This window comes from Galeopterus variegatus, unplaced genomic scaffold (genome assembly GCF_000696425.1).
Source record: "Galeopterus variegatus unplaced genomic scaffold, G_variegatus-3.0.2 Scaffold5952, whole genome shotgun sequence".
NCBI lineage: Eukaryota > Metazoa > Chordata > Mammalia > Dermoptera > Cynocephalidae > Galeopterus > Galeopterus variegatus.
In genome coordinates this window covers 102,784-111,889 of record NW_007732063.1, presented here as the reverse complement: position 1 = coordinate 111,889, position 9,106 = coordinate 102,784, and positions in this window count along the sequence as shown.

The following is a 9,106-nucleotide window of genomic DNA, read 5'->3' as shown; positions in this document are numbered from 1 at the left end:
GTGTTCTCTCATACCCTGCAGAAGAGAACTTCCTAAGAGTGAGCATTTATTGAGTACTTACGATGTACCAGGCTGTTAGAAACAAACATACTTAAGTCGTTCACTCCTTACAACTCTCACATACTACCACGGTCCCCATGGTAGAGATGAGCAAACTCAGAGACAAAAAGATTAAATAAATGGTTCATGGTCACACTGCCAGTCAATGACAAGGCCAGGATTATTCAAATCAGCAAATGCATACACACACACATACATACAACACGTCCAACAACAGAGGAATGGTAAGGTAAGTTATAAAGCAGCCGCCCAGAGGAACGATAGCCAGAAAATAAAAATCATGTTTTAGATAAAATATAATGGATTGAGAAAATATTAATCATATAATGGCAAATGTTTTAAAAGGCAGAATACAAAATAATATATACAACCTGATACCAATTTTAAATATATTTAAATATTTAAGCACATATATAATGCTAGAAAAAAATACTTCAAAACATTAAGATCTCAGGATGTCAGGGTTAGAGATGATTCATTTATCTTTCCTTTTCACTTGTCTGCTGAGTTGTTTTAACATCTTTTTTTGATACACATATTCACGTGTACACAGACTTTTACATAAATTCATAAGTGTGATCATATGCCTATACTTTATTTTCTTCTTTTTTTGCTTGGTTCTCCCATGCATATAACGGCCTTACTTTGCTCATGCAATAATAAATACTTTATACGAATCCTTCCAAGCCATCCAGTAAAGCTCTGCTTCACTTTAATGTCTGCGTTACATCCAGAGAAATGCAGGTACAGCAATTTATTCAGCCATTCCCCTATTCTTGGCCATTCCCTTTGTTTCTGTTTGCCACTATTTAAAAAATGCTCCAGTAATATATCCTTAATCACAGATGAGGCTCAGCTCCAAGAGAATGGATTTAGATCGCTAAGAGTGCCACAGCCCCTTATGATTCTGCGGCTCTGTATGCGCCGCTTCCTCTCAGGAACACCCTGTTGCTTGGCTAATTCTAACTTGCCCTAAGGATGCTTAAGCATCATTTCCTCTGGGATGCCTCCTTGTATCTTCCCTAAGATGGATTTGCAGTCCTGGATGCTCCTCAGCATCCTAAGCTTAGCTCTGATAAACAATTACCATCATTTGTCTCTTTCACCAAATTGAACCTGATTAGGTTGACTCTGTCTTTCCAGCACCAACGATAGACTCCAGCACATTTAACCTACATAAACAAATAAATGAATGAACAAATGAATGAACAGATGAATGAATAAACAGAGGCATGAAACATCATGACGCTCTTGAAGACTACAAGTAGTTCTTTGTAGAGAGGGCGTAAAATGAGTATGAAGTATGGGAGAAGATAAATTAGAGAGGTAAAAGGAAAGAAAGGTCAGATCCTAAAGGGTCTTGCCTATCAAATTTTAGAGTATAAGTTTTATCCTACACAGTGTGTAGAACCACTGAAAAATTTTAAGCAGCAGAATATCATTATTAATTTTTTTGAATACTTTATAGGCAGGAATGTAGAAGATGGCATAGAGGAAGCCAAAATCAAATGCAGACGACAGAAGCGATCAACATGAAAAATGATCAGGGCCATCTATGTGCCAATCATTGGGCTAGATGTCACATTTATTCTCATTTACCTTCCTACCATCCCAAGAGATGTTTCCCGCTGCACGCACACTGATGAAACAATGTTAAGTGGAACAAAGAACTCACTAAGGGTCATGGTGCTAATCAGTGATGTGTATTGACTAGACCTCAAGTCCCCATGGCTCAAAGCCAGTGAACTTGCCAATGCAGATGTCGCTGAGCAAAGGCAATGACAGCCTGGGACTAGAGAAGAGGGGATGCCAGTGAGAGGTATTAAGAAAACAGAATGAACTAAGCTTGTCAGTTGAATAGATACAGCATATAAACTAAAGGGAGATGTTTAGGATGACACCCAGATTTCTGATTTAGCAATTTTGTAGTATAACTCATTAAAAAAATTAAAAAGTGGCATTCAAAATGAAAAATAATAAGTTCCGTTTGGGACATGATGAATTGGACCTGCATTTATGACTTGTTCCTATTTTTTATGTGAATATGTTTACTAAGGGACATAGGAAGGCTTCCTAAACATCAGCATTAACATCGATAATTGATGTTTATGGATTCCCAGATGCCAGGCATACATATCATTTAATTCACAAGATAATTTTTCATCGTGGAATCTTGTAATAGCTTTGAAATCAGACATGGATCTGAATCCACCTCTATCATATACTATCTGTGTAGCACTGGCCAAATTACTTAAAATTTCCAAGCATCAATTTTCATAATATGTAAAATATAGGTAACTAAAATAATTATTGAGGATTAAATGATAGAATGCATGTAAAGCTCTTAGCAGAGTGACTGACATATAATATGTGCTCAATAAATGTAGAAATGATATATAAGGATATAGATGTAAAAAGAGGTGAAAAAAATTAATCAAAAATCACATTTCTACTACCACAGCTGTTCCAAATCTAATATATCCTAATATTAGTATAAGAAAGTAGAATAAAGCTTTTAAGATCATACTAAATGGAAAAAGGCACTAAATTTAAACACAGCCCAATTAAGTTTTGTGATAATGGAAGATAATGAAAGAGAATGAGAATTAAAATCTCACAATTCCAAATTTTGTATTTACCCATAATCTCAATTTTTCTCTTCTTAGTTATTAGGCAAATACAGAAAAATTGGATAGGTTGTGGCTTTCTGAGAAAAGCAAAAGAAACGGGAAAATCTAAAATGCTAACTATTCAGTATCTAAATAAATAATGCTTGAAAGTATAATTTGTTAGATTCATATAAATAAAAATAGCAGGTAGAAAGTGAGCCTACCTCATCGAAACTCTTTTTGCTTGTGCAGTTTCATATAGTATAAGGCAATCTTTCTAAGTATCCTCAGTGTTTTTCAATTAATCCTTTCTTTTTTGGTTTTATCCTTTCTTTCTCAAATATAATGAAAAATATAACATATGTGCATTTATGCCTTTATTCCCTTATAGTCAGTAGACTGATGTTTTGACTAATCACAGATTGCTGTGTTTAAAGAATAGAGATTTAAAATTCAACTTTAAGGCCGGCCCGTGGCTCACTTGGGAGAGTGTGGTGCTGATAACACCAAGGCCACGGGTTCGGATCCCATATAGGGATGGCCGGTTAGCTCACTGGTTGAGCGTGGTGCTGACAACACCAAGTCAAGGGTTAAGATCCCCTTACCGGTCATCTTTAAAAAAAAAAAAAAAAATTCAACTTTATTTATCATTTTTGATTAAACATTTTCCTGTTTCACAAAGGACTGAGAGGGAAAAAAGAAAAGAAAAAAAAAAAGTCTAGTAGAATAACTGAAACACAAATCAAAAGTTGAGTTATGTAGCTCCATGTAAGATTTAGCTATGTAAAATATTTGTCTAGAGGAACACGTATTATTTAAATGATTGTTTCACTCATATGGTCTGCCAGATAATGTTAGGCAATATATAATATTGAGTTTTGTGAATTAAGCATGTCTGAGATCTACTTTGTGGCTCTGTGTTTTAATAATAATAATGAAGTGATTTCTAGGGAAATCACTTTGAATGCTCTACAGTTCCCGCTTTTAAAAACAGTTTACATAGGGCCGGCCCTGTGGCTCACTCAGGAGAGTGTGGTGCTGACAACACCAAGGCCACGGGTTCGGATCCTATATAGGGATGGCTGGTTTGCTCACTGGGTGAGCGTGGTGCTGACAACACCAAGTCAAGGGTTAAGATCCCCTTACCGGTCATCTTTTAAAAAAAAAAAAAAAACAGTTTACATAATTTAATTATTTGCTTAAATGTCTTAAAAGGCCTTAAATAGAAACAAAATGGCACTGAGTTTATTTCATTTACTCTAAATAAAGATATAAACTATAAGCCAGCAGACAGATCACAGATTGTGATAAACGTGGGGAACTCAGCGCAAGCCTGCAGCAGAGTAAAGTCTTAAACATTTCAATTGATGCCAAAAGATTGACTAAGTCTCTGTTTAATTATTAGTGCTATAAAAAGTGAGTAATATTTACCTGGCCATATTAGTACTGTGTTAAAGTCACTTATCTTTCCTGCCAGGTGCCACATTTCTCACAGTTATTAAAAAGAATGAGAAGAAATCTTTACTTAGTAACTTCTTTTCAAAATCTACCATTCCAGCATGTTATATAATTTGGCAGTTAAGAGGATTATTAAAGAAGCCGATTTATTTTAAAAAAATGTGGCAACCCTAGCCTAGGTCCTATATAAAATTGGTGACAAATGCCTTTGTTAGTGAAAGGTACAAGCAAAAATGCACTATTAAGCAATGATTTGGCAGGAACTAACTGGCTCGGTGTTTATAAGCCTTCTGTTAAAACTTCCCCATGTCTGATGCAATCAGTCTATTTGAATGATGAGTAATTTAGGGTGCTTGTTCTTAAGAAACCTAAATTATAAACATACTTAGAGGGCCTTTCTGGCATGTTCATGCAAGGTGCTCATCATAAATCCAATTTTGCGAGAATATCAGTTCCTAACGGATGTCATAATGTCTTAGAAGAGTGTATTCAGGAAGTTTACAGTGACTGTAACTCATTAACTGAACTTTAACATTATCGTGCAATATGGGTTCAGATGACATTGTTGAATGCCTTTTGGATTTTGGCAAAGATGCCTTGGAGTCATTAGCTATCTGTCAATCATTTACAAATCCTTTCTGAAATCAGTTAGCAAATAATGTTTTATCATTACAAACATGTATTCTTGTAAATGTGAGTCATTATAAGCATTGTACACGGTGATATCTGATGAGTTCAGTGGGGTAGTGAAGGTGTTTTAAACAGGATGCTGTAATGGAAAATGCCAACATTTGCCAAAAGGAAATGGTTAGACTGTACCTGGATTGAAAAAAATAATTACAAAAAATTGAGGGTGTGATTTGTTTTGTGTGCCTCCTCCCATAGTTGAAATGTAAATTGCTTGTTAACTGTGGCTGAGGCTGAGTTCTGAGCATCTGTTATTTGAACCATATGTGAATGTTACTCCAGTCCCTCTTTCAGAAAAATATGTTCGTTTCTCACAAAGTACTGAGTGCCTATTTCTATTAAATTAGCCTGATAAACTTCAAAAGACCAAAGTAATTCATTAACATAATGTTTCTTCAGCATGCCAGCAAGTTTTATAGAAAAGTGGGTTAAGAGAGTGACAAATAGCAAGTAGCATTTTTATTATTTATTTATTTATTTTTTTAAAAGATGACCGGTAAGGGGATCTTTACCCTTGACTTGGTGTTGTCAGCACCAGGCTCAGCCAGTGAGCAAACCGGCCATCCCTAAATGGGATCCGAACCCGTGGCCTTGGTGTTATCAGCACCGTACTCTCCTGAGTGAGCCACGGGCCGGCCCTGCAAATAGCATTTTTAAAAGGGTCTGGTAGGAATTATTAGGCAACGTAGTAAGGTTACCTACCTTTCCTCAACTTTTTTTTTTACATTTAAAAAAATAATTGCATCTAATCAGAGGCGGATAGTATAGCATGAAATTCAGTTTCTGTGCTTTTACATGTTTTGTTCACCATCTACAAAAAGGAGGAAAAGTAAGGCACATCTCTTTATGATGCTATTAAATTACATGAATCCTAAGAGGTCTTCTGTAGGATATCTCATAGTATCCGTGACTAAGGTAAAACTGGTGTCAAAAACAAAACGCAAAAGCAGAAACCGGCATGTCCTCCAAAATTCCATTAAGGAAGATGTGTCTCTCAAATAAGACCCCAAGTCACGCAGCCATATTCCTTTTTTATGACATCTAAACATGTATTGAGCACTTTCTTTCTCTGACATGACACCGAGCACTATATATATATATATTCGTAGTGCTCATTTATTTCTCACACAAAAACTGTTCGATTCCATCATTTTTATCATTTTTACTTATGAGAAATTCAGGGCTTAAAGAGGTCAAGCTTTACTTTGTCCCCACGCAGAGGACAAAGCAGGGATGGGGGTCATGAACTTTCTGATCCCAAATCCCAGGCTGTTGACCACTCGACACAGCCTTCATTCCCACCGTGATCACATAATGCGTTCACATGCTCACATAGGTTGCATTCACCAACCCAAACTGCGTGGTTTCTCAGGAAAGCAATGAGGGTTACGGCCAGCGTGCTGAGAGGACTTGATGAGCCACGGTCATTTATGAGCTGAATACTATATATGTAAAGTTTTAACAACTGCGTATCCAAATGCTTTGGCATGAATAAAAGAAGAGCCACATATTCCAAACTAGTTACAGTTGTAAAATATGCCTACAGAAATATATGTCACTTCTGAGTTTCCATTTTAACCAGAGAGAAAATAATTGGTTCTAATAAAAATCATATTTTGAAATCCACCATATATTTAAAAGAAAAAAACTAATCTGTGTAAATAATACCTAATATGCTGTCAATGCAAAGTAGGTTGGGTTGGTTATGTGTACAGAAGAACTTAAAGTTCGTAGGAAAAACAGCATGTTTCCTCGGCTCCACTGACAGCCAGGATTACCAGTTATCTCATTTGGTGCGAATCAGCACCAGACTTTTTTTAAAAAAATATTTAAAGTACCTACTTCCCATGAGTGGGTCTCCTCAGCAAAATCTCATTTGATGAGGGCATCTGGATATCTGACTGGGGACATTTCCAACACCCATCCAGACCACAAGTCATGGCCATGGCTACTACTGACCCTGACTTCCAGGAGTCACCCAGACCTCAAGTCAACCAAAGCTGACAGAGGCGAGTCTTCCTCGTGCACGGTTTAGATGGTGGAGAGGGGCAGAGGTGGAGGCCCTTCTTTTCCCCCAATTTCACAAAATACAAATACGAAAGTTTATTTTAATGACATACCAAGTTAGCAGAACTTTATGTTTTATAAAAAATTCCAAATGGTAGTATTCTCTGACTAGACCATGAGCTAGTGTATTCAATATATGCTATGGGTTGTAGAAATTAACATGCCACTCTTCAAGAACACAGCTACTTAATAAAGCAAAACACACCTCTGATCAAGCCAAGCCAGAAGAATTAAATTTTCTCCTTGATTATACTGCCCATAATTCTTCAAAGTTATTCAAGTATTATCTGATAGTTAAATCAAAGTATGAAAGTATAATGGTTAAATCAAAGTATCTAGAAAAAACACTGATGCAATAGTTTGAGCTGTCAGCTGATCTAGTTGCTATTTTTATGAAACAGTTTTACATTTTAAGAATGACTGACAGACAAACTACGGCTATTCAGACATGGATATTTTAGAGATATTTTCCCAAATATGAGTGGAGTAGACCTGTTACTTCAAGGAAAATAACTGATGATACAGTTTTCCAATGACAATATCCAAGCTTTCCATTGAAAACTTGGACATTGGAATACTCGTGTCTGCCACTGTGAGTCAGAGAGCTTCCCAATATTCAAAGACACTAATGAGATCAGTGGTGATATTAGTGAATAGCATTTTTGATATTGTAAAATAAAACATCAACATCTGGAAAATCTGCAAAACGCAATGAACCTATGTTTTCCAAATTACTGATGTATGATGTTACGAAATCAGGCATATGTAAAAGATGTATTTGAACCATAAAACAGGCCAATGAATTCTAAAGTTACAAAGTATCAAAACCTCATTGATATGCTTTCAGATTCCTTATCTCAATTAACCTTTACAAAGATACCACATGTGGAGTTTTGGCATAGTATCAAAGAAAAATATCTATAATTATCTGAAAAAGTTATTATAATACTCTCTTTCTAATATCATATCTGTGAGATCCTATTTTCTTACATACTTCAACCAGAACAATATATTGCCACAGCAGATTTGAGAATCCAGCTGTCTTCCACTAAGACACTGAAAAGATTTGTAAAAATGTCACTTTTTACTAATTATTTTGTTTTCAACAATAGTTATTTTTAATTTAAGCTATGCTATTTTTACTAATATGTAATGTATTTATTATTGTTATTTCCAAAATATGAATAAATTAATGTATTTATAAGTAATAATTTTTTTTTTCTTTTTTTTTTTTCCTTTTTGTCTTTTTTTTTTACTGACCGGTAACGGGATCGCAACCCTCCGTGTTGCGCCCGCACCGCGCTCAGCCAGTGAGCGGGAACCGGTCTCCGCATGGGATCCGAACCCTTGGCGGGAGCGCCGCCGTGCTCCCAAGCGGAGCACTCTCCAGTGCGCCACCGGGCCGGCCCAGTAATAAATATTTTTAAGTTTCTCAGTTTAAATTTTCAATACAGTAAATACTAACAGATATAATTCACAGAAGCAAAAACTTTTTGAAGTCCTAAGTAATTTTTATGGGAATAGCTGCTTATAGTGTCACATGTCTTTTTACATATACATGGGTATATTTCTATTAGTGTACCATGTTATTGTTTGATTATTCAAAGAAATAACAGCAAAGAACTAACGAGAATAATGGTAATAACCCAATCACTTTTAGTGTGAATACATATTTCGAGCTAAAATACCCTCCTCCCTTCCCACCCATCCTTGCAGCTAAGTGTGGGTATGCGTCTAAGTTTTGCCTAGTGAAATGCAAGCCAAGTGTTTGTGAGGTACTTTAAGGAAGTAACCTTAAAAAGGAGTATGCTTCCTATCCTGTTCCTCCTTTCTGCTTTCTAGTAGTGATGGCTGGAACTCGAGCAACCAGTTTGGAACATTAGGACAAGAGACAGAGGATAATAGTAAGACGGAAGGAACCCAGGTTCTGGACAACCATGTAGAGCTATTGTACCATCCCTGGATTGCCTACCTCTGCACTTCTTTTATAAAAGAGAAATAAAAACCTCGTTTAAACCAGAATTGTTTTTGGTTTTTCTATTATATGCAATCAAATCCAATCCTAAAAAATACAATTTTGAATGCAATCAAATCTAATCCTAAAAAATACAATTTAGATATAAACATTTGTTTTTCCCAATTAGAATCTGAGGCCAAAAAAAATTTTTTTTTGCTCCATTTGCAACATCAAAACAAATACGAAAAACAAAAAGCTCTTCCACAAT